The sequence below is a fragment of the Lethenteron reissneri genome, chromosome 55 (assembly GCF_015708825.2).
Source record: "Lethenteron reissneri isolate LAM-NWPU_2019-01 chromosome 55, ASM1570882v1, whole genome shotgun sequence".
Taxonomy (NCBI): Eukaryota; Metazoa; Chordata; class Hyperoartia; order Petromyzontiformes; family Petromyzontidae; genus Lethenteron; species Lethenteron reissneri.
The window spans coordinates 11787408-11812371 of record NC_083833.1 but is presented as its reverse complement, the minus strand read 5'-3'; the positions used below and the strand labels follow the sequence as shown (position 1 = coordinate 11812371).

General features: G+C 51.9%; 1 pseudogene; it reads right to left on the bottom strand.

The window, feature by feature from the left end:
- Positions 1-15050: 15050 nt before the first annotated feature.
- Positions 15051-20389, bottom strand: LOC133356702 (U3 small nucleolar ribonucleoprotein protein IMP4-like; annotated as a pseudogene).
- Positions 20390-24964: the final 4575 nt, after the last annotated feature.

Genomic DNA, 24964 nt, shown 5'->3' with positions numbered 1-24964 from the left:
TCCCAGCTTAACCAAGCTGGGACAGATAGCCTCCCCTAGTCCCATAGTGGAGGAGTTGGTATAGGTTAGAGGGGTTAGCTGTCGAGAAATCCCTGTAGCCAAGTGACCTGTAATAACTGTGTTGGTGTAATAAATAAGTGTGCCTCCGATCCTGTCGTCAAGCCTCCATATATACTTACTACATCTGGTGTCAGAAGTAAAACGTCCAACGATGGACACACGAGGGACGACACGTACCAGGGAGTCGGAGATGGAAGACGCCGGGGCCGAATCACCACCAGAGATGGCCGGGGTCGAATCGGAGCAGCCAGGGCCGAGTACGCCCGCGCCGCTACGACAGGAGGAGGGGGATGCGTCGGCCGAAGGACTCCGGCTGGCCCACTCCCGCCTGGCGGACCTGCTCTACGCCGCGGCCGCCGCGTTGGAGGAGATCACGCGGCTGGGGGCTGGAGGAGCAGCGCGGGTCGACGACGGCAGCCGGCGCGGGGCGACGGTTCCCGCCACCCCGACGCGGCTCGCGGTCAGATTTCCCGCCATCTCTACAGTACGAGCGGTGGGCGGGGCCGGCCCGCGTCACGTGTCTGCTGAGCGCCAAGCACAAGCCGTGACATCATCAACGCCGGCCGGCGCGTCAACATCGGAGCGACCGGCGATGCCATGCTCACGGCCCGCCCACACTGTATCATCGGCGGGGAGCGACGGAGAGCGTTCTGCAGCCACGGACGCCGCCTTACAGCAGCGTCTGCCGCCTCTTAAAGAATTCGTCGGCGCTGACGGAGACTGGGGCGGCTTCAAGAGGCGGTTCATCGCTCATCAAGAGATGGCGAACTGGTCGGACGCCGAGGCTCTACGCGCGCTGCCAGCGATGCTGGACAACGACGCCCTGGCTACCCTCACCTCGGCGCCGAGGGAAAAGCGCGCCACTCTACACCTGGCGTTGCAGCTGCTGTCAGCCGTCTATGGGCCGCCTTCGGACTGCAGGCAGCTGTTCCACGATCGGCATCGGGGCGCCAACGAATCGCCCCTGGCCTTCCGGACGGCTCTCCTGGCCCTGGCGAAGGCTGCTTTTCCACGGATGGACGAGGAAGGAGTGGATGCCATGGTGGCTGAGAAGCTGCTGCTACTCGCTGATGAGCTGGACGTCAACGTCCTGGCTCAAGACGACGCAGAGATGTCGTCCCTGCTGGTCGCGCGCCACATCCACGGGGGCTTGTGGTCCCTTCGTCGAAAGGCGGCAAAGGGGGCGGCCAGCCATGCCTTGGCGGCTACCGCCCTCCCATCGGAGGAGGTCTGCGGGGTGGAGCGGCGAGGGGAATGGAGAGCGGCGGCACCACAGGCTCGGAATGGACCGAGCCGCCAGGAGCAGCCCAGGACATCGGGGGCGCTCACACGCTGCTACAACTGTGGCCTGCAAGGCCACGTTGCGTCAGGATGCCGGGCTCCCCTTCAGCGCGGGGCGACACCTCGTCAGGACGCCACGCCGTCTCCTCCCAAGCTCCAGCAGAGAAATACGGCGAGTCGCGGCACCTCACACGTTTGGCCCACGCACACATCCGACACACACTCACGCGCTCAACTAAACAGGGCTCCAAATTCCCCATCCATCGCGCGCGATTGTTCGGTAATGCAGCGAGCGCTCCAACCGGGTCAGTGGTCGGAGCTCGCCCATCGTGTCGTTGCTGCGTCAGCGGGATCATCGGTCGTGGTCGGTCACATTGATGGGGTAGAGGTGCGGATTTTAATTGACACAGGGGCATCGGCGACCATTATATCTGATTTAATTTATAACATCCTTCCCGTTCAAAGTCGTCCCTTGCTCCCTGTTGACGTGCCGTGCTATGCCGCTAACGGGGGCTCGCTGGGCATTATTGGCCAAATCCGCGCCACTATCTGCATTGGGGACATTAAATTATCCGGGCCTGTTTTGGTTTCCTCCTCACTCGCGGTCCCGTGCCTGTTGGGGACGGATTTTCTGGCCAAAATGCCCATCCGTATCCTTATTGACCAGGGGTGCATTGAGCTCCCATCGGGCCGACGCGTTACATTTTTGTCTTCCCCCACCATGGAGCGTCGGGCGTTTGCCACCGTGCAGGCGCTCGTCACTAAAACGGTGCGCGTGCCTCTGGGGGCTCAGATGCTCGTCCCTCTTAGGTTGCGTCGGCCGTTTGATGAAGGGGTTGCGGATCGGGGGGTCTTGTTGGGTCCATCTCGGGCCGGGGTCAATGAACCCGATTTGCTCGCGGCTCAGACCATGGTGAGAGGGGATGGGGACCCCTTCATTGCAGTCCTTAATGTGGGATCGCGAACGGCCGTGGTTCCTCAAGGGACCGTGCTTGCACATGCAACGCCGGTGCCCTATGAGGAACCACTCGTGGGTCAGGTATCCACCGATCCTCCGTCGCGACCACATTCGGACTGTGATGAGGATGGCTGGATGCGCTTTGCGCGGGTTCGGTGGACCTGTCCGACTCGCAGCGCGCGCAGCTGCGAGTTCTCCTGAGCGAATTTGCTGACGTTTTTGGTCAACACAAATTTGATATTGGTTGTACTAAATTGCTGCGACACCATATTGACATGGGTGACAGCGCGCCAATCCGCCAAAATCCCTTTCGGTTGAGTCCCGCCGAAAAGGATCATGTCAAATCGGCTGTTGATGACATGCTAGCCGCCGATATCATTTCCCATTCCAACAGCCCGTGGGGCGCGCCGATCGTTTTGGTGAAAAAACATGATGGCTCACTGAGATTTTGTGTCGACTTTCGGCGTCTCAACAAAATCTCTGTGGCAGATGCGTACCCGCTTCCTCGGATGGATGAGTCGCTCGACGCCTTGGCCGGTGCGCGATTCTTTTCCACCCTCGATTTGCTATCAGGATTCTGGCAGCTTCCTCTGGATGACGAATCGAAACCTAAGACTGCTTTTTGTACACCGCAAGGTCTCTTCCAATTTAACCGCTTGCCGATGGGTTTGCATTCTGCGCCGGCAACTTTTCAGCGGTTAATGGAATTGGTCTTGGCAGGTTTGCAATGGGATTCGTGTTTGATTTACTTAGACGATGTCATCGTCTTTAGCAAATCCTTCGAGGAACACCTCCAGAGGTTGCGTGCTGTTTTTCTCAAAATGCGGGCTGCCAATTTGAAATTTAAACCACAGAAGTGCCATTTACTCCGCGAATCGGTGCAATATTTGGGTCACATTGTTGGGCGCTCGGGGATATCCACTGATCCCGCCAAAACGGAATGCGTCAGCTCCTGGCCGACTCCCACCTCTGTGGGAGAGGTCAGGAGTTTCATTGGGTTCGCGTCGTATTATCGGCGATTTGTGGCTGACTTCGCTACGATTGCGAAACCATTGCATGCCTTGACGTCCAAGGGAGTCAGGTTTCATTGGGGGCCGGAGGAGGAGGCTTCTTTTCGCGCCCTCCGGAATGCTTTGGTGGGGGCTCCGCCGTTGAATTACCCGGATTTTTCACAACCCTTCTTGCTCGATACAGATGCAAGTAACACGGGCATCGGGGGCGTGCTATCCCAGCTCATTGGGGGCGTAGAGCATGTGGTGGCTTACGGTAGTCGGGTACTGTCTCCAGCCGAACAGCGGTACTGCGTTACCCGTCGGGAATTATTGGCGATTGTTTATTTCATTCAGCAGTACTGCCCGTATCTGTACGGTCGGCGGTTCACCGTCCGTACAGATCATGCGGCCCTACAATACGCCCTGCGGGTTCAACAACCATCGGGCCAGTTGTCTCGATGGTTGGAGATTCTCCAAGACTATGACTTTGTCACCACATATCATAAGGGTCTCCGCCACACGAACGCTGACGCCCTGTCGCGATTGCCACCCACTTCGGAGTGCGCGTGCCTCTTGGGTTCGGGGCGTTGTAGGTCTCCGAACGTCACCACCGATTCGGTCTTCGTGGCCGCTGCCGATGCGCCTTCGGTTTCGGGTCCTATCGAGCAAGAAGGGAGGGATTCGTTGCTGGGGTTGTCGGTCGCGGAATGGGGTCGCCTCCAAATGGAGGACACCTCCCTCCTCGCTCTGCGCCGTCGCGCCGGGGGGGTTGGCCAGGGGGTGGAAAACGTTGACTCGTGGGGGTTGTTCCAGGGACTTTTAATGCACTGGGATGGTAAAACCCGGCGCCAGCGGCTCGTGGTGCCTGCTGCTTTAAGGGGTAAGGTGGTATGGGCTGTTCATGAGCGGCTTCTGCACTTGGGGGTTCATAAGACCTTTGCCACGCTCCAGCTAGATTTCTTCTGGCCGGGCATGGAAAAGGACGTGGGGGATCTCTTGGGGTCATGCACGCAATGCGCGCAGAGGAAGCCACCTGCTAGGGGGTCCAACCCTCCGCTGCAGTCCATAAAAGTTTCCCGGGTTAACGAGCTCGTCGCTCTGGACATACTTGGCCCATTTCCCGCTACACCCAGGGGCAATAGGTATTTACTAACGGGGGTTGAATACTTCACGAGATGGCCTATGGCCTGGCCCCTGGCGAACCAGTCGGCAGCAGCCATCACGGAGGCCTTTGTCCAGGGCTATGTCCTCGACAAGGGTGCTCCGGAACGGCTGCTTACTGACCAGGGTAGGAATTTTTCTGGTAAACTCCTACGTGAGGTGTGCGACCTCTTGGGTACGGAGAAGGTTCGGACCTCTCCGTATCACCCACAAACTGACGGGATGGTGGAACGGCTGCATCGGACCATCACGTCCATGCTGTCCCAGCAGGTGTCGGTATCCCAGACGGATTGGGACCTCCGCATAGCCGGTGTGTTGCAGGCCTACAGAATGGCTCCCCATGCGGCCACCGGATTTTCCCCTTTCTTTTTAATGTATGGGCGCGAAGGTAACCCCCCTGTGGCGACCCAGCTGAAGCTCTCGGCGTTCCAGGCGAAGTCTAATTTGTCCGAACACGTTAAATTTAACATCGCTCAATTGTCTGAGGCGCGGGAAGCGGCCGTGCAAAATTCTGAACTCCGCCAGAAGGCGAACGAGAGGCTTCGGTTGGGGCGGGTGCAGGTGGTCAAATGGGAACCAGGGGACAGGGCGTGGTTGCACTGTCTTCAGGTGCCGCTGGCAACCTCGTCGAAATTGGTACGGCCGTGGCGGGGGCCAGTGGAGGTCGTGCAGGTTTTGCGGCCGCAATGTGTTCGCGTCAAATGGGGGAGGCGCCGGTGGTATGTGCACCCCTCAAGGTTAAAACCATTCGTCACGCCGCCCCGGGGTTCACACACACACACGCATGGCCAAACGTGTGAGGGTGTCGCCGACTCCCCGTCGTCGCTGCACTCGCCTAACCTGACGCCAACTGTTCCGTCCCCAGGTGAAACAGGAGTGACGGGCCCACGCCCACCAACCCCTCCCGGAGGGGTCGGGGGTCACTCGGCAGCGAAGCCTGACCCTCTTGCACCCGGACCGTCAACAACCGTCACTGAGCGTGCCGGGACGGGCCCTTGTGACGGACCCGCCGCGAGAACGCGCGCCAAAACGCGCAGACTTTTGTGAGGTCGGCCGTTGGGGGGCCTTGCGGACAAAAGGGGAGGGGTGTTGTGAGGTCGGCCGTTGGGGGGCCTTGCGGACAATGGGAAAGGTGGCGTCCGGAGTATATATATATGTTGGTTTTGGGGTGTTATCCGGGGAGGGTGCGTCGGGTTATTTTTTTTCTCTCTCTCTCTCTTCCTCTCGTTGTTCTTGTTGAAGTTTTCTTGTTCTTGTTAAAAATTACGCGAGGCACACACACGGGGTTTTTGTGAGGGATGCACCTTTATTCTGCTTTTTTTTTTGCAGCCGGGGACGGCTGCGAGCTGTACAGGGGGGGGTGATGTAGAGGTGTAATTGCGCATGTCTACGAATGTTGAGGTGTGATTATGCATGGCCACGGATGGCCAACAAACACAAGGGGCGGGGTTACGGCCATACACAAGGGTGGCGCTCGCAACGACGTCCGCATGTGTATCCCCCACGGGCCCCCCCTTGGGGGCAAGTCCTATAAAAGGTGATGAGCCGAAAGGCTCGGGAGTCGGGACTCAGCTTTAACCAGAGAAGAACGAAGACCTGCTAGTATAGGCCCCGGAGCTCCCCTGGCTCGCTGTCCTTCTAAGGGCCGACCAGGGCAAGCCGGTGGCGTGGCCCCGAGAGCCCAGACGAAGCTGGTCTGGTGACTCAGGGAGCCGGGATCCCAGCTTAACCAAGCTGGGACAGATAGCCTCCCCTAGTCCCGTAGTGGAGGAGTTGGTATAGGTTAGAGGGGTTAGCTGTCGAGAAATCCCTGTAGCCAAGTGACCTGTAATAACTGTGTTGGTGTAATAAATAAGTGTGCCTCCGATCCTGTCGTCAAGCCTCCATATATACTTACTACACTCCTGCTGTTGTGGAGTGACTCATGCAGCCAACTATAGCTGCAAAGTTTGGTCGTACATGTTACATGTATCGTTTATTGTTAAATTTGAATCACAGTTCCTATGATCACTGTTACATTGTTTTTATAGCTTTATTTTGGTGATTTTAAAAACGTTTTGTTTAGCCATGTTTGTTTGTTGTAGTACAGAGTTAGCCCGATAACTTGAATCTACATTGTCTTATGGTTGTTATTGTTTGACTTGCATCCCACTGGGATTTTTGCACACATCATTGAAATCCGGTCTTTATTCTGGAAGACTTTGCTGTTTTATCCAGGATTTTTCTGTTGTGATGTTTCTCGCTTTTTTTTTTGCGGTTGCACCCGAGTCAAGAGCCGCATGGCTCACAGGGTTATAAAACAACACATTCCTGCGGAGGGAGCTGGTAGGAACGTTGGGTTGCTCGGTCAATGGCCAGGGTCAACGGCGGCGTGGTGTATTCCGCAAATATGGCCGACTGTGAGGGCGGGCACAAGCCGGCGTGAGTAGGTTAAACGTTGAATTTTATAAGGGCACCACGGGGTGACCAGCCCCTCCCCACCCAGCCCCACCCTCCCCAACCAGCCCCTCCCCAACCTCCCCACCCAGCCCCTCCCTACCCTCCCCTCCTCCCCACCCAGGCCCTCCCTGCACGACGGACGGACATAATAATCCCCTGTGGGCTGGTGTAACCAGGAGGTTCCTACCAGTATTAATAAAACTGAAACAAGGACTGTTGGATAAGTAACTTGGCAAGCCCTGATATGTTGCTATTACTGTCATTGTTTAGACCCCAAGTGAGTCAGCATTTAAAACATGCATACCAAACCTGTTTAAATCTCTTAGAATATGAATAACATGTCTACAATGATTGTGTTGATTGCTGGCACAATTGTGCCCTACATTACATGTATTGAATGTTATTCAACATTGGGGAGGAGTCTGCCTTCATGTTCAGACACTCGCTGCTAGGCCTGGCAAGGTAAGGTAAAAGTTAAAAGGTAAAAACAACGAGCCTATTTTTACCCTACCTTTTACCTTACCACAATACAATCACTCTACCCTACCTTTTACCCTTTAGCAGGTAAGGTAAAAGTTAAAAGGTAAAAAGCAACGAGCCTACCTTTTACCCTTACCCCATATAAATTACCCAATTACAGGGTAATTACTAGGGAACTGCACATGAACAAGGTTTATAACGGTAAATGCTGGGTAGAGCGCTTTATTCATATAGAATACTCTCGATTCCAATTTTACACGCTTGTTGGTGTTGTCATTGTTGTTGTTGACGTTGTTGTCGTATCCTCAAATCTTGTAACAAAATTTTTACCCACTTCCTAATGTGGTATCGACTGGAAACTTGGTACACTTATGTCATACTGATGACAACACTATATTCTATCATAAAATCCTTTTTTATATGTTATGTTTCGGCTTGGGTCTAATTGTCCATGGTCAACTGACGTTGGCTGTAAATCACCACGGTCCCTTACGTTGTGGCAAGCTTCGGGGCCACTTCCTGGAGTCGTGGAGTTCTTCCATTACTAGTACATTTCATAAAAGCGTGTTTTTAAGAAAGTTTTTTAAAATATAACTTATTAAATGGAGGCCACGGACTGCGCCACTGAGCTTTTAGCGGTAAATTACGTACTGTATTTACCGGGTAATACTTCGCCCTACCTTTACCCTACCGGGTAATTCTTCCAAGCTACCTTTACCCTACCTTTTACCTTACCCCTTGGCATGTCGACATCTTTACCTTTACCCTTTTACCCGGTAAAAAGGGTAAATTACCTTACCTTGCCGAGGCCTACTCGCTGCTGCCATAGTTGTCTCCAATCTGAAGGATGGTATCTCTGACATCAAATGACCTGCGAAGTCATGCTCGGGTTATAACAAATAATTTAAGTATGGTCATATGACCCTAATGACGTACAAGGCATGGGGGTGGGGGGTCTTTATCAAGCATTCAATTAATATAAATGGCCTGTACATTAACATGCATGTCTGGATTAGAGGTTAAATATCATTAAGTCTGGCGATGATGTTTAATGCAGGTGGAATAAACATGTTCATGTGGATGAATGAGTGAACGGACGCATGCATGTGTAATGCGAGCAAGAATAGGGTGGTTGCTGGCCTCCGCGCCACTCACACGGCCCGGAGTATTGGGGGGCGGAGCCTGGTCAACGGAGCATGTGGGAGGAGCCACTGCTCACCTCGGCTCCAATGGGAGACGGGGTGAGCGGGGGCGGAGACGGGGGCAGTACGGGAAGGAGGAGTCAGGGTCACGTTAGGGGGAGGATATAAGGAGAGAGCCAGAAGAGATCGAGAATAGGGAGGAAGCCACGCTGGGCAGTGGCGGAGAAGTGGTGCCATTTGCCACGTGGATGGAGACAGACGCGCACTGTAGGCCAGCGGTGTGCGTGGGGGTGCCGGGGCTAGCAGAGTGTGGAGGGGCTAGCAGAGTGTGCGGAGCACACGTAGCTAGCGAGTGGCTAGCAGGGTGTGCGGGGGCACACGGACCAGCGGTGTGGCTGGTGGCATATGCGGAGGGGCACACGGAGGAAGCAGAGTGGCCGCGGTGTGGGCGAGGGCCACACGGAGCGTGCGCGGGGCGCACGGCAGAGGCGGCGCGGGTCCGGACGAGGACGAGCGGGGTACGAGACAAGAACCCAAATAAAGGATGAACAGGACCTACATCGCCTGACCGAGTCCTTTATTACACATGATTGGGAAAACGAGCGAGTGAGTGGCTTGTAAAGCAACAGGCACGAAATGTATTGAATTGGTACAGTGAGTGGTCAAATATGTAATAATTGAGATGAGTAAGTCAAAAGGTTGCAAAATCTGAGCGTTGTTCCAACCTCCCCAGGCCATCCAACTTCAAACAGAATCTACTCCTTCTCAACAACATGGACAGCCAAATCAAGTGGGCTGAGATCTTGGATGACTGAGGGTAAGTCCCAGATACCTGCATCACATTGCTTATATGCAGAGAAGGAGGCTCCTTGATCAATTACTTTTAGTAGACATGGCTTGGTGGTGATGGGAAGACGTTATGATCGAGTGTGGCTGAGAGGATGGGTTCAGATCTGAGTTTCAGCCATTTTTGTTTAAACTGGGGTCTCAAGCTAAACATGACTTGTAAAGTTTTACTGCCATGTGATCAATATTTCTCAATAGCAGGTCCTGTTGTGTGGTAAGAGGCAATTACAGCGATCTTAAAATTAGTTCTGTGAAACTCCACGTCCTTCGTTCTCTAATTCATTACTCGTCGTTTGAATTAATTTTTTGTTGATAATTGGTTCTTTACCCTTCTATCTGGCAACAAAACTGACACCTTTTTGCAAGGAGTCATGTTTGCATAGACCGCAATACCTGCAGTCATAAATACAAACAAAAGACATAACTCTGATAATGTGCACTGTCCCTGAAGTTGATTGGTCCACACCCGAGACAGCTTTCCTTCGAGCCTAGTCTCATATGGGTTGGACCAGATGACGCCAAAAGGCGCACTTTTGGCGTCATCTGGTCCAACCCATATGAGACTAGGCTCGAAGGAAAGCTGTCTCGGGTGTGGACCAATCAACTTCAAGGACAGTGCACATTATCAGAGTTATGTCTTTTGTTTGTATTTATGACTGCAGGTATTGCGGTCTATGCAAACATGACTCCTTGCAAAAAGGTGTCAGTTTTGTTGCCAGATAGAAGGGTAAAGAACCAATTATCATATTTTTACTGGCAAATGAGGTCCCCATAGTGTAGATGCTTGCCCCGAGCTCTCATACTCTGATGGTGCATTGTCCTTGAGTTGTGCGCCTTTTGGCGTCATCTGGTCCAACCCATATGAGACTAGGCTCGAAGGAAAGCTGTCTCGGGTGTGGACCAATCAACTTCAAGGACAGTGCACATTATCAGAGTTATGTCTTTTGTTTGTATTTATGACTGCAGGTATTGCGGTCTATGCAAACATGACTCCTTGCAAAAAGGTGTCAGTTTTGTTGCCAGATAGAAGGGTAAAGAACCAATTATCATATTTTTACTGGCAAATGAGGTCCCCATAGTGTAGATGCTTGCCCCGAGCTCTCATACTCTGATGGTGCATTGTCCTTGAGTTGTGCGCCTTTTGGCGTCATCTGGTCCAACCCATATGAGACTAGGCTCGAAGGAAAGCTGTCTCGGGTGTGGACCAATCAACTTCAAGGACAGTGCACATTATCAGAGTTATGTCTTTTGTTTGTATTTATGACTGCAGGTATTGCGGTCTATGCAAACATGACTCCTTGCAAAAAGGTGTCAGTTTTGTTGCCAGATAGAAGGGTAAAGAACCAATTATCATATTTTTACTGGCAAATGAGGTCCCCATAGTGTAGATGCTTGCCCCGAGCTCTCATACTCTGATGGTGCATTGTCCTTGAGTTGTGCGCCTTTTGGCGTCATCTGGTCCAACCCATATGAGACTAGGCTCGAAGGAAAGCTGTCTCGGGTGTGGACCAATCAACTTCAGGGACAGTGCACATTATCAGAGTTATGTCTTTTGTTTGTATTTATGACTGCAGGTATTGCGGTCTATGCAAACATGACTCCTTGCAAAAAGGTGTCAGTTTTGTTGCCAGATAGAAGGGTAAAGAACCAATTATCATATTTTTACTGGCAAATGAGGTCCCCATAGTGTAATTTTTTGTTCTTTGTAGGCCGGGAGTCGTCGTGCCAGTCGACCACGTGAGGGGACATGGATGAGGTGGACCCTTTCCCAGGCCAAAGTTGCTACAAGCATCACTCCCCAAAGGTGGTGGGGTCTGTGGGGGCCAAACACACAACATTTTCTCCAAAACTAGCACACCATCACACCAAAATATCACTACACCATCTCTCCACATTACCTTTCTCAAGACACCACACCACCACGGCCAATTAAATGCACCATCATAGAGCCTCATCGTGTCTCTACAGTGAGGGAAAAAAGTATTTGATCTCCTGCTGATTTTGTGCGTTTGCCCACTGACAAATAAATTATCAGTCTATAATTTTAATGGTAGGTTTATTTGAAGAGTGAGAAGAATAACAACAACAAAAATCCAGAAAAACGCATGTCAAAAATTGTATAAATTGATTTGCATTTTAATGAGGGAAATAAGTATTTGACCCCCTCTCAATCAGAAAGATTTCTGGCTCCCAGGTGTCTTTTATACAGGTAACGAGCTGAGATTAGGAGCACACTCTTTAAGGGAGTGCTCCTAATCTCAGCTTGTTACGTGTATAAAAGACACCTGTTCACAGAAGCAATCAATCAGATTCCAAACTCTCCACCATGGCCAAGACCAAAGAGCTCCCTAAGGATGTCAGGGACAAGATTGTAGACCTATACAAGGCTGGAATGGGCTACAAGACCATCGCCAAGCAGCTTGGTGAGAAGGTGACAACAGTTGGTGCGATTATTCGCAAATGGAAGAAACACAAACGAACTGTCAATCTCCCTCGGCCTGGGGCTCCATGCAAGATCTCACCTCGTGGAGTTGCAATGATCATGAGAACGGTGAGGAATCAGCCCAGAACTACACAAGAGGATCTTGTCAATGATCTCAAGGCAGCTGGGACCATAGTCACCAAGAAAACCGTTGGTAACACACTACGCCATGAAGGACTGAAATCCTGCAGCGCCCGCAAGGTCCCCCTGCTCAAGAAAGCACATTTACATGCCCGTCTGAAGTTTGCCAATGAACATATGAATGATTCAGAGGACAACTGGGTGAAAGTATTGTGGTCAGATGAGACCAAAATGGAGCTGTTTGGGATCAACTCAACTCGCCGTGTTTGGATGAGGAATGCTGCCTATGACCGCAAGAACACCATCCCCACTGTCAAACATGGAGGTGGAAACATGCTTTGGGGGTGTTTTTCTGCTAAGGGGACAGGACAACTTCACCGCATCAAAGGGACGATGGAAGGGATCATGTACCGTCAAATCTTGGGTGAGAACCTCCTTCACTCAGCCAGGGCATTGAAAATGGGTCGTGGATGGGTATTCCAGCATGACAATGACCCAAAACACACGACCAAGGCAACAAAGGAGTGGCTCAAGAAGAAGCACATTAAGGTCCTGGAGTGGCCTAGCCAGTCTCCAGACCTTAATCCCATAGAAAATCTGTGGAGGGAGCTGAAGGTTCGAGTTGCCAATCGTCAGCCTCGAAACCTTAATGACTTGGAGAAGATTTGCAAAGAGGAGTGGAACAAAATCCCTCCTGAGATGTGTGCAAACCTGGTGGCCAACTACAAGAAACGTCCGACATCTGTGATTGCAAACAAGGGTTTTGCCACCAAGTACTAAGTCATGTTTTGCAGAGGGGTCAAATACTTATTTCCCAAATTAAAATGCAAATCAATTCATAACATTTTTGACATTAGTTTTTCTGGATTTTGTTGTTCTGTCTCTCACTGTTCAAATAAAACTACCATTAAAATTATAGACTGATCATTTCTTTGCCAGTGGGCAAACGTACAAAATCAGCAGGGGATCAAATACTTTTTTCCCTCACTGTATACCATCACAAGACACCATCTCTCGAGAACATTCCACTACTTGACCTCTCCAAATAACACCATCTCTCCACCATCCCACTCATGCAAGCACTTGAAGTGGTAATTTATTACCAATGCCAGAATTATATAAATCAGTCACATTAATTGTCTGTTAGTTGATTTTGAAGTTCCATGCCAGTTGCCCATTATGGGCACTACATGGGCACTACAGTGGGCTACCAGATCTTTATAATGGAGCATTCTGTGGAAACTACTGCAGTGATGATTGTTGACAACAATTGCTATGAAATCTTCGCAGTCGCTCACAGCCTTAAGTGCATGTATGGGGTTTGTGAGGATGTAACATGTATTTTGATTCTGTAGGGATTGGGATATTTAGGGGTTAGGGCTACACGTACAATGTGATAAAAGTATTGATGGATAAGGTGTTATGTTAACATCAGGTGATAGTGTATATTCATGTGTGTGCTAAGCAAGCTTGAATGAGTGAATGTGGATGTCTGCATCTGTACATAGATGTGTGAGTATGCATTTGTGTTTATGTGCACGTCTTATGTTTGCGTGCCTGTGGGTATGAATTTTTAACACAGAGGCTTTCGCGACCAGTATTATTCATAATAAACATTTTTGTGTTAGATCACGTTATTTATAAATGTGTCGTAACCTTCCACCACCCGACACGGCCAATCAGCAAAAAAGTGTCGCGTTGACAAATAGACAAATAGTTCACTACTTTAGCCCACCGGTGTGTTGAAGTGAATCCACAACATTTCCAGTTTTTTTTTGTAAATGTTGTGGTTTCACGCTTCAACACACCGGTGGGCTAAAGTAGTGAACTATTTGTCTTTTGTCAACGTGACACTTTTTTGATGATTGGCCATGTCGGGTGGTGGAAGGTTACGACACATTTATAAATAACGCGATCTAACACAAAAACGTTGATTATGAGGGTATGAATTTGTGTTTGCATGTGCATGTCTGAATATTCCTGTGGTCAGCGGGGTGAAGCGTCTCAAGGAGAAGGACCTTGCCACGGAGAAACGCCTCGTGGTAGAGGAGCACCTCTTTGAGATGCAGCGCCTTGCCAGGGTGGAGTGCCGCACAGAGCAGAAGTGCCTCAGAGACGATCTCCACCAGCAGCGCCTCATTAAAGTGAAGTGCTTCACGGATGAGAAGCGTCTTGTTCTCCCCGTGGCCGCGTGTATTTTTGTCTGGGTCCTTCGGTTTTTCCCTCCACATTCAGAAACATGTGTTTAAGAGTATTTGGCTGCTATAAATTTCTCTGTGACAAGCCACTTCATGGGTATTTCATTTATGGCCAGGTCGCTTCTGGAAAAGAGCTGCATAGCAGTGGGCCTTACCTGGTAAAATAAAAATAGATTATTTTTGTTAGTTTATTTTGTGCCACAGAGGGGGGGGGGGATGTCCATTCAAATGGTCGAGATGTGATGTAAGGCGCTTGTGACTTCCCAAAAATATTATTTATTTATGGCAGTTTTTTCATATCTACACATGCACAACGACACGCCACTTTCTCCATCTGCCTGACTTGGTATTTTCTTTTTTTTTTACTTAAATAAATGTTAATTTCGTTTTGTGTACACGTGTATGTTTGTGTACACCGTTTGGGGAGCGGTGGTGCAGCAGTTAGCGCCCTACGAACTCAGCCATCTGAGTACGTGGTGTGGTGTGTATAACATCGCAAACCTGGGGAGACAAAGGCAGCCAGATGTGGGGCTGGCCACCCACCCACTTCTGTGCCATGCCGGCCATCATAGGTGCTACCCGCTAACAGCACTTGCCCCAGCAATCTGTTAACGGCGATACGGGGTACTTTTGTCTTTTTGTGCAATTGTGTGCGTCTGTGCGACGCATGCGAAGATGTGCATGTTTGTGTTTGATAAATGTACATCCGCAATGTGTGTGTGACGTGTATGATGCGTATGTGTGACGAGGGTTGGAACAGCAATTCACGCACTGCCCTATCCACACGGCGATCTCTCCTCAACGCCTCGAGCCTCGGCGGAGAGCGCCGCGAGTTGACTCCAACTCCGGGTTTTCAGGGACAAACACCCCACCCCACCGCCCCTCCCCCCAAGCCCGCAGTGTTGGGGGGGGGGAGAAGTTGCCCCCCCCTCAATCCACGCTCAGGAACTTCCGCTTCTTCGCCGTGTTCATGTACAGTCGCCAGGGCCACTCCACCTCGGCGGTGGCCGCGTTGTCCAGCGTGCCCAGTTTAATCTCGTAGACTGCGCGATACACGAAGGCAAAGATCCCCCCCATGTAGCCTTTAAGACCGTGTGGGAAAAGCGCTGTTCGTTTATTAGCACGTAGGAAAGCCAGCATGGCACACGAAGGGGTGGGTGTGGGTGGCCAGCATTACGCCCGGTCATCTTTAAATTTACACATCGCATCGGGGGTGGGGGAATGCGGGTCAGGTCACGGCACAGCGAATGCGACCAGAGCAGCGACCCCACCGACTCAAGTTCCGACCCGCTCTGCAAGTCACTTGCGGGCCGCGCGGCCCGACGCTAGACTCTTACATTCAAGCCCATCATCCTCCCTGGGGTCGACCACTTCGTAGGGACGTCCACAAGGATTTTCCACCACCTCCGCAGGGGTGTAAAGTGGAGACGAGCTGGAACGTGTCAAGCAGACTTACACTTCATCTTGAATCACGGTCCCACCTCCTTCAACTCGATGTCCTTGCCGTCGCGCTTGTAGACGTGGTGCCTGTTGGGAGGGGGGGGGGCACAGAAGTCACAGGAGGGGTCGCGTCAAGTCACACGGACGGTGCTGGACTCTCATTACGCGTCCTAGCAGACGTTTGCCAGTTAGAGCCAGCGCTCGCCCTGTTAAAAACTGCGGATGCATAAACAAATGAACAACATTACGCGCCGTCAGTTCAGAGATGGCGTTAAATAAAAACTCTGTGCCCATGCTCGAAAACTCAAGTAAAACGAAACTATTTTTTATTTTACCACTGAGCTATGTAGCTCTTCACATAAAAATGTATAGCTGCCAAATACTCTAAATTCAAGTTTTTAAATGTGGAGGGAAAAACCCGGAGGGCCCGGAGAAAAATCCATGCGACCAGGAGAAGAACATGCAAACTCCGAATATATAGGCGTGAGGATCGGGATCGAACCTATGACCTGTATACCTGGCGAAACCGTCAACATCTCACCACCGCTGCATGCCTGCGTTACGGTGAAAATTTACAGTTTGTAAAACAACCCGCAAATGAACTAGTTGGGTCAAATCACATCGCAACATCAAAATAGTTTAGTTTCACATATGTGCATTGTCGGGGTCTGCACTCAAGGCCACCAGGGCCCCCAAGTGGCTCGTGGTGGGCCTTGCAATGAAGAACGCTGCGGCAGACCCATCGGCGACGGACAGCGGACGACGACGACGACCGAGACGTTGCGAGGAGGCGCGGCGGCAGCGCACCTGAACGAGATGTAGTCGTCGTCTTTGGCGAGCGTGATGATGCGCCGGCTATCCTCCTTGGGCACAGGGAACAGGTACCGGAGGTTATTCGACACCTGCTCTCGCCACGAGAGAGACGGGGTAAAACACGCCGAGGGTAACTATCGGGCGCGCGCATGCGGAGATTCCTCGTCCTTCCCCCCCCACTGGCACCTCCGATTAGCACGGTCGGTCTACGTACGGTGCGAAAGAAGTTCAACATACATACATACATGAATATGGGTCTCTGTGGTTCTATATGAGTCTGGATTTCTGGGAGCTATGCGCTTTTAAATCTAGATTGGAAACTAATTTCTTTAGAAATGCTTGTTGTGTTTAGTTTGTTGTCCTTCCTCTGCACCTCCAATTAGCCAGGTTGGCTATGTACGGTGTGAAAAAAGTTCAACATACGTACATGCCACGTCGGGTTGGTCTCCCGGGCACATTAAACTCGCAATAATTTAGCGCTGCCGTGGCGAGATGTTAACTACCTCGCCTGGTATACAGGAGCCGTGGGTGCGATCCTGAACCTGATGCCTGCTGTATATTTGGAGTTTGTATGTTCTCCCCATGGTCGCGTGGATTTTTCTCCAGGCCCTCCGGTTATTCCCTCCAAGTTTAGAATCAACATCAGGCGTTTGGAGCAGTGGCGGCTCCTGCAAAATCTCTCAGGGGGGGCAAATGTCTGGATGATTGATAAGGATAAGGTCCACCCATGCAATGGATAAATTAACAGCTTAAGCATGTAAAGGCAACTTCACTTCTTTAATATTATTGAAAAATAAAGTGACTCTTACAATACATCTTGTTTGTTTCTATACTCACTATTAAAACAAACCACTCAAGTTTCTTTTATTAAAGATTCCACTAGGTGGCGACAAATTATATTGTTGGATGAAACGTGCTTACGTATGATGACGTAAGCACGTATGATGACGTAAGCACGTTAGGGCGAGCCCTCCCGGAAGCCATAGGGAATGCATTGCAGCGCCCCCGTTAGAAAAAAAACATCTTTGAATGTAAGTCTATGGGACCACTCGGGGCGATTCTCAGCTGGAGGAAAATCGCCCAAAAAGAGGCGGTACTCCACAGAACGTAGCATGACGCTGATTGGACTATATCCAGAGGCACAGTGACGGCTAGCGTGACTCTGTGGTTGAATGACATTGGTGGTGCGTCGCCCAATCGCCCTAATGAAGAAACCGCCCCTGGTTTGGAGTATTCGGCTGCTATAAATTTCCATTTGATGATGATAAGCCACTTCGTTGAGCTATCGTTTGTCATAGCCAGGTCGCTTCTGAAAAAGCTACGCGGCTCAGTGAGGCACATCTTGTCGCGAGACAAAGTCGCGCCTGATGACGGTGGCGGTGATTGTGGTGCCGAGCCCCTACCAGCAACACGACTTTACACTCCGGCTTCTTTCATACAGGATCATCTCTACGCAAGTCCTCGTGATGACCACCCCTTAGACAGACGGACCGATGAAGCTGATGAATAAAACGCTTTAGACCTTCGTTGGCAAGGGGGTGGGGGTGGGCACACAGCACCTGGCCCAAAAGTCTGCTCACCCTTTCCGGTTCTGAGACATCTACAAGTTGCCGGGTGGTAGGTGTCATGTTCACCGCTGAATTTCGGTACGAGCGAGCAGCTCAGCGTTAATTGTATTTATAGAGGCGTAGCGCTGCTGTTTTTAAATGAAGTTGCCCTCACCGCAGAGAACCGTAGTGACACGACCGGTACTCGATGGAACAAAACTGCCACACGCCCTCCCGCATGGCCTTATGGAGCCTCGGTATGTCTTCAGGTCAGAAGACGTACTTGAGTTTTTCTTACGGTTCCGTTTCGACGACGTATATGTACATCATCGAAATGAGAAAGGGTTATAGACTATACGAGGGATCTTCGTGTTTGGGGGGGGGGGGGAGAAAGATGTGGGTGAGACTGGCACGGTGCCAGCATGCACCCTCTTTCCGAGTCGCGACGTGAAGTTGTGCATCACGAGGTGCGGGAACGCCTCGGACATCGTGCCCACGTCCGGGATGTCGTGCCGCATCACCAGGCTCGAGAGCGTCAAGTACGCCGTGGGGCCCAGCGGCAGGTGGCACATCACCATCCCGTCTGTGGCATCGTACCACGTGTCACATGGACAGCACGCCGGAGAGTTTGACACACCACGTGCGTCACACAGATAGCGTACTGGAGTTAGACACACTGCCATTCCATCTGCGGCATCATACCACACCACACCGCACACACAGTTAAGACATCGCAATCCCCCGTCTGCAGCGTCATACTACACACCGCACATCGTACACACAGTTAAATACACCGCCATCCCCCGTCTGTTGCACCGCATCACACTGGGGAGCGGAGCAGCTATCTCATTACACTACGAATCCGGTGACCCGAGTTCGATTTCCGGTGTGTCCAAGCATCGACAGTGGGGAGACAAAGGGGGCCAGATGCGGTAATGACCACACCACCCAACCCGCCGTGTGCCGTGCCAGCCTTCGTAGGTCACTAGACAAACAGCACTTGCCCTGACAGTCTGTTAAAGGCTACACGGGGGAGCTTTGTCTACTGCGGTGCGTGCGCGTGCCTGGCATACCGCGGTGCTCATGCAGGACAATGAAGTCGGTGACGGCGTTGGCGCGGCACGCCCGCACCAACGCCTCCAGCTTGTGGCTTCAGCGGTTCATCCGCTGAGCGTTCGGCAGGATCAGCTTCATCTCCTGTGGTGGTGGTGGGAGTGTGGTGGTGGTGGTGTGGTAACATGATACCAAGCGGTCACTCGCCGAGTCCGCTCGTCCCACCGGCGTCCGTCCCGGCCACGCTGCCTTTGTCCCCCCACCTACCCGCCCCCCACCTCCCCGCCCCCCCACTGCATCAGACTCAGGTTGTGTTGTTTGTTTTTTCCATTGCGGAAGCCAAGCCGTGCCGGTATACAGGGTCGCCAATTCCCGTGTTAGTACAACTGGGATGCACCATTGGAAAAACTTTACTATTTTTATTTTACCAGGTAAGGCCCACTGTGCTATGCAGCTCTTTTACAGAAGCGACCTGGCCACAAATCAGAGCTCAACTAAGAGGCTTATTGTCATGTGGAAATTTATAGCGGCCAAATACTCTTAAACGGACGTCAATTCTAAATGCGGAGGGAAAAACCGGAGGACAGCAGGCATCAAGGGTCAGGATTGAACCTGCGACCTCCTGTATACCCGGTGAGGTAGTTAACATCTCGCCACAGCGGCGCCCCCAATGGTACATCTTTCCCATGACCACCGACCGTCCTGTGCTTAGTGGGCCAGTAGATACATTTTTCGATAAATGGAAGGGATCGGTCATCGGGATAAGGCGGACTGAATCGCGAGGAATGAGGTTGAGAAAAGCTGCACGCACCAAACCAAAGTGTCCAACGTTCCACCACTGACGACCACCCCCCCACACGGACTCCACCTTTCACCAATAACCACATTTCTTCCGGTTAACTCAACGGATGCGAGTTGTCTCACACTGCACAAGCCCCATGATTGGTCGACACGGCTTGTGCGAGGTGCAAGGAACTGATTCTAAAGCCGATAGAGAACACGTGTGTGTGTGTGTGCGGTAGCTTCGCGGTTAGCTTGTTGCGCCACAAACCTGGCGACCCGAGGTCGATTTCCGTTCATGGCCAACACCAGTGGCGATTATCTGAACTGGTCCTGGGCCTCCTCTAGGTCGACTCAGCCTCAAATGAGTACCTAGTGCGGTGTATAAACATCACTACTATAGAGATAAAGGCGGCTAGTCGTGGTGCTGGCCACCCACCCCCTCGCAAACAGCACCTGTCCCAAGAGCCTGTTAAGGCTATATGGGGGACCTCTGTCTTTGCGCGCTTGTAGACACGCAATACACGGGGACCCACGTCCCTCATGCGCCACCTGACCTCGAACCCTATAGCCCCGAGCCTGCACCTTGGTGAACTGCTTGAGGAGGGAGCTGGGGTCACGCGAGGTCATCACCATGATACGTGGGTCCTTCACGCCGGCCCAGCGGTACTCGTCATCCATGTGGCTGCTCACTCCTACCGGCACGGGGGGGGGGGGGGGGAGGTGGATAGACAGAGGGTGTAAATGGGGCAGGGGGGGGAGACAGAGAGGGTAGGTGATCAGTTGTCATACTTCAATATTGGAAGGTGCTGTGACCACCGCTTTCATTCGACAGCCGACCAAAATTTACGCCACCACCACACACTTCACAGGGCCGACTCTTTTCCGTGTTCACGCCACGAGATTTTTCAACGTCCACTTGGGAAGCAATCGCCGTGCGGTATTTACAGTCAACGCAACTGCGGCATTATTCCCATTAAACCGGTGGGGAGGGTTGGGGGCCCGCCGTTCTCGAACCGCGAACCTCCGCGGAAAAACGCGGTGCCACCGCTCGGCAGGAAGGACCTACGGCGAGCCGGGGATGCGCGCCGACTCGGCGTAACGCTTCTCCCCCTGCCTTGGGAGTCTCGCAGGAAGGAAGAGAGTGAGAGACGCGAGGAGACGCGATGGTGAGGGATGTGAGCTCATCCTCCCCTCCCTGGTCGTCGAACTCCGCGGCCTTCTGGAGTTCAAGCACCTCCCGCCGCAGGTCCGTGGGCAGCACCAGGTATTCTACGGTGACCTCAGGGGGATGGGGGAGGAAGGCAGTGGATGGGGGGCGGGCGGGGGGGAGAATTAACAAGGAAGAAAAATAATGCGCACGCATGGATTCATTCGGAAACGCTTTCCAAGCGCTGTTGTCTTCTCGCCTGTATCATCAGACCATCTTGTCCCATCTTAGTCCGTCTTGCATGTCTCATTGTCTCTAGATCTCTCTCTAGTCTGTCTTGCGCGTATCATCGTCTCTAGTCTGTCTCGCTGTCTCTCGTCCGTCTCGTCGTCGCGAGCCCGTCTCTAGATCTGTCTCGCTGCCCGTTATCATCGAGCGCCCTCTTGAGCCACGCCTTCTCCTCCACGAGGATCTTCTTGGCCTCGTGCGCCTTGCGGTAGAGGTACTCGCTGTGCAGTTGCGCCTCCTCAGCTGCACCACCAAACAAAGACAAAGATCCCCCGTGTAGCCTTCGACGGACTGTCGGGTGCAAGTGCTGTTAGCGAGCAGCACCTTTGATACACGATGGGGGTGTGTGGCCAGCACCACATCCGGCCGCCTTTTTCTCCCCAGTGGCGATGTTTATACAATGCACCAGGTACTCATTTGAGGCTGAGTCGACCTCAGGGAGGCCCAGGAACGGAATAGTCACCGGTGTTGGCCGTGAGCGGGAATCAAACTCGGGTCGCTGGGTTCGTAGTGCAGCGTAGCGCTAACCGCGAGACGACCATCAACAACAACCGCCATTCGCTACGTGCACGTTAAGGCCACGTGAAGCGTCGAACGCCCGCTGGCAGCAGGTCACGGACAGATAAACCCAGGTTGCCACTGGTTGCCTGACTGAGATGACTGGCCGATGCACCACCTGTGCCCCCTATTGTGCTACACCACCGCTCCCACCGACACAAACTCCCGTAGGCTATCATTTGTGATGGCCAGGTGGCTTCTGAAAAAATAAAGCTACATAGCTCAGTAGGGCCTTCCTGGTAAAAATATAGCTTAATAGTTTAGTTTATAGTTTTTAAATAACAATCAGCCGGCGCGTGGCACGTGTCTCCAGAAGAAGACGCAAACTTTTTTCGCACCGTACGTAGCCAACCGCGCTGAATCGGAGAAGCAAGCCCAGACGAAGATGCAGCAGCGAACAGCAACAAACCACGAGCTTGCACTCTGAGTGCGGCACCACGATGCACCTAGCGACGTCTTTGATTAATCTCTGTAATTAATATCGATGATTCGATCCCACGAGAACAGATTCCACAAGAATCGATTCCACGACTATTTTTGTAAAGCGAAGAACGCGAATCGATTCAAACGTGTTCATTACGGTATCATCAGAATTGGTATTGATTCTGTGCCGGAGGAATCCGATGAGCTATAAAGCTCTTTGATCACAGATGTGCCAGTAGGGGGCACGTGGTCATAACGTCACAACAACAAACAATACAAAAACGATAGGAGTGCAAAGGGAAGGATAGCAAACCACTAAAAATAGGTTAAATAAACCATATAAGTTCATACTCTTTGGTTCTTTTGGTAAGAAGTCTCGCTCTCCGTTCTACCCACTACAACTGGCGTCAGAAGTAGCCAAATAGCTATCTGAATCGCTATTATGGAGACGCGAAGAGAAACTCGTACCAGGGCTCCGGAGGAAGAGGAGGACGACTCAACAGCACCGGGGTTGGCAGCCCCGGAGGGGGGAGGAGAAGCGCCGCCGGCCGAGCTGCACACTGCCCGCCGCCCGGCGGCTCAGCACCGTCGGGTGGCTCACTCCCGCCTCGCCCAACTCCTGCACGCGGCGGCATCCATCCTCGACGAAATACATCGCGGGTTATAACCACAACAAATATAACCACAATCACTGCGACCATAACCACCATCACAAATATAACCACAACCACCAGCTACATAACCATAAGTATAACCACTACCCCCACAACTATAACCATAACCACCACCTCTTCTTGGTTCTTTCGGTAGAGTCACGTAGAAGGGAAATAATAAAATAATAAAAATAAAACATAATAAACAATATATGCTGCCAAGCCTGGTGGTGCCCATTCAGACATTGTCTTTCCGACAGACCTGTTCTTCACCTGAGGACGGCTGCTTGCGTTGTGGCCGAAACGTCATGAGAATTATTTTATTATGTCCCTTCTACGTGACTTTACCGAAAGAACCAAGAAGATGAATTCCTGCAGTCACGAAAGCTTTAAATCGAAACCATAACCGCCACAAACAACATAACCTCAACCACCACAACCATAACCACCAACATAACCACCACAACAACCACAATGATGCTGATACACTCTCACACCACCTACACAACCACTGTATCAAGGCTCTGTCCCTGTGGGTCTCCTTGTCTCCTTGTGTCTCCGTGTCTTCCTGTGGGTGGTTGGGTGGGTTGTCGAGAGAGTCGGTGGGTTGGCGAGAGAGTGCGTGGGTGGCAGTGGGTGAACCAATGACTAATTGGGTGAGAGAGTGGGTGGCTGAGTGAGTGGGCGAGTGGCTGAGTGGGTGGCTGAGTGGGTGGGTGAGTGGCTGGGTGTGTGAGTGGCTGGTTGGGCGAGTGGCTGGCTGAGTGGGTGGGTGAGTGAGTGGTTGGGTGAGTGGCTGAGTGGGTGGGAGAGTGAGTAGGTGAGTGGGTGGCCAAGTGAGTGGGCGAGTGGCTGAGTGAATGGGTGAGTGGATGAGTGCCAGAGTGGGTGGGTGAATGACTGCGTGGGTGGGTGAGAAATCAGTATATTTTGTGCTGGAGGAATTCGATGAGCTATGAATCTCTTTTTCATAGATGCCCAGAGAGTGGGTGAGTGGATGAGAGAGTGCCAGAGTGGGTGGGTGAATGGCTGAGTGGGTGAATGGCTGAGTGACTGAATGAGTGGGTAGGTGAGTAGGAAATGGAATCGAACCTGCACCTCTGCATTGCAAGTCCAGCGAGCTAACGCTCCAACACGTCCGGACCAGCGTGGAAGAGTAGACCAAATACCCCTATATAGCGGCCTCTAGTGGATGCCTTTTCCAGAAGCAGGCGATTCGCCTCCACAACAAACCCGTCCCTCCAGAGATAAAAACACACTGCCGTCTGGGAGTGCCTCTCATCAGCTACGGCTCAACACGAGGGCCACTCTGGGGCCGGTTTCCACCATCAGCGCCTCATCATCATCAGCAGCAGGGCCGGGCTCTGCTTGAAGCAGCGCCGTGAACTCAGTAGGCGTCTAGAACGTGATGGCTGTGGGCCAGGCGCCTCCTCTGTTCCCCCGAACCACTGCTTCCACTGCTGATGTGTGCACACCGCGCGAGGTTCTCACCTTCAGGCTGAGTCGACGTAGAGTGGGCCCAGCGAGCCGCCGCTTCAGAAGCTTTCGCGACCCACTGACGGTGGCCGTGAGCGGGAAACCAAATACTCCGATTGATGCTCCTGCTGTTGTGGAGTGGCTCATGCAGCCAGCTATGGCTGCAGGGTTTTGGTAGTACATGTTGTTTATGTCATTTATTGTGAAAATTCCGTCACAGTTCCTATGATCACTGTTTCATTGCTTTCATGGCTTTATTGTGGTGATTGTGAAAAGTGCATTGGTTTAGCCATATTTGTTTGTTGTAGTACAGAGTTAGACGGATGGCCTTAATCTAAGTTGTCTTGTGGTTGTTGTTGTTTGACTCCCATCCCACTGGGATTTTTGCACACAGCGTTGGTGTACGGTGTTTTTTCTGCAATATTTTGCTGTGTTTTCTTGGATTTTCTATTTGCACTCAGTCACATATTCACTTTAAGATGTTTTTTGTTCACGTTTTTGTTTTTTGTTTGTTGCGGTTGCACCCGATTCAAGAGCCGAATGGCTCACAGGGCTATACCTATTAAATGAACTTAAACTTACCAGGGGGGAGCATGGGAGGTGGTCGTGGGGTGGTCGTGGGGGGGCATGGGGGTTGTGAAGGAGGAGGGGCAGGGAGGGCAA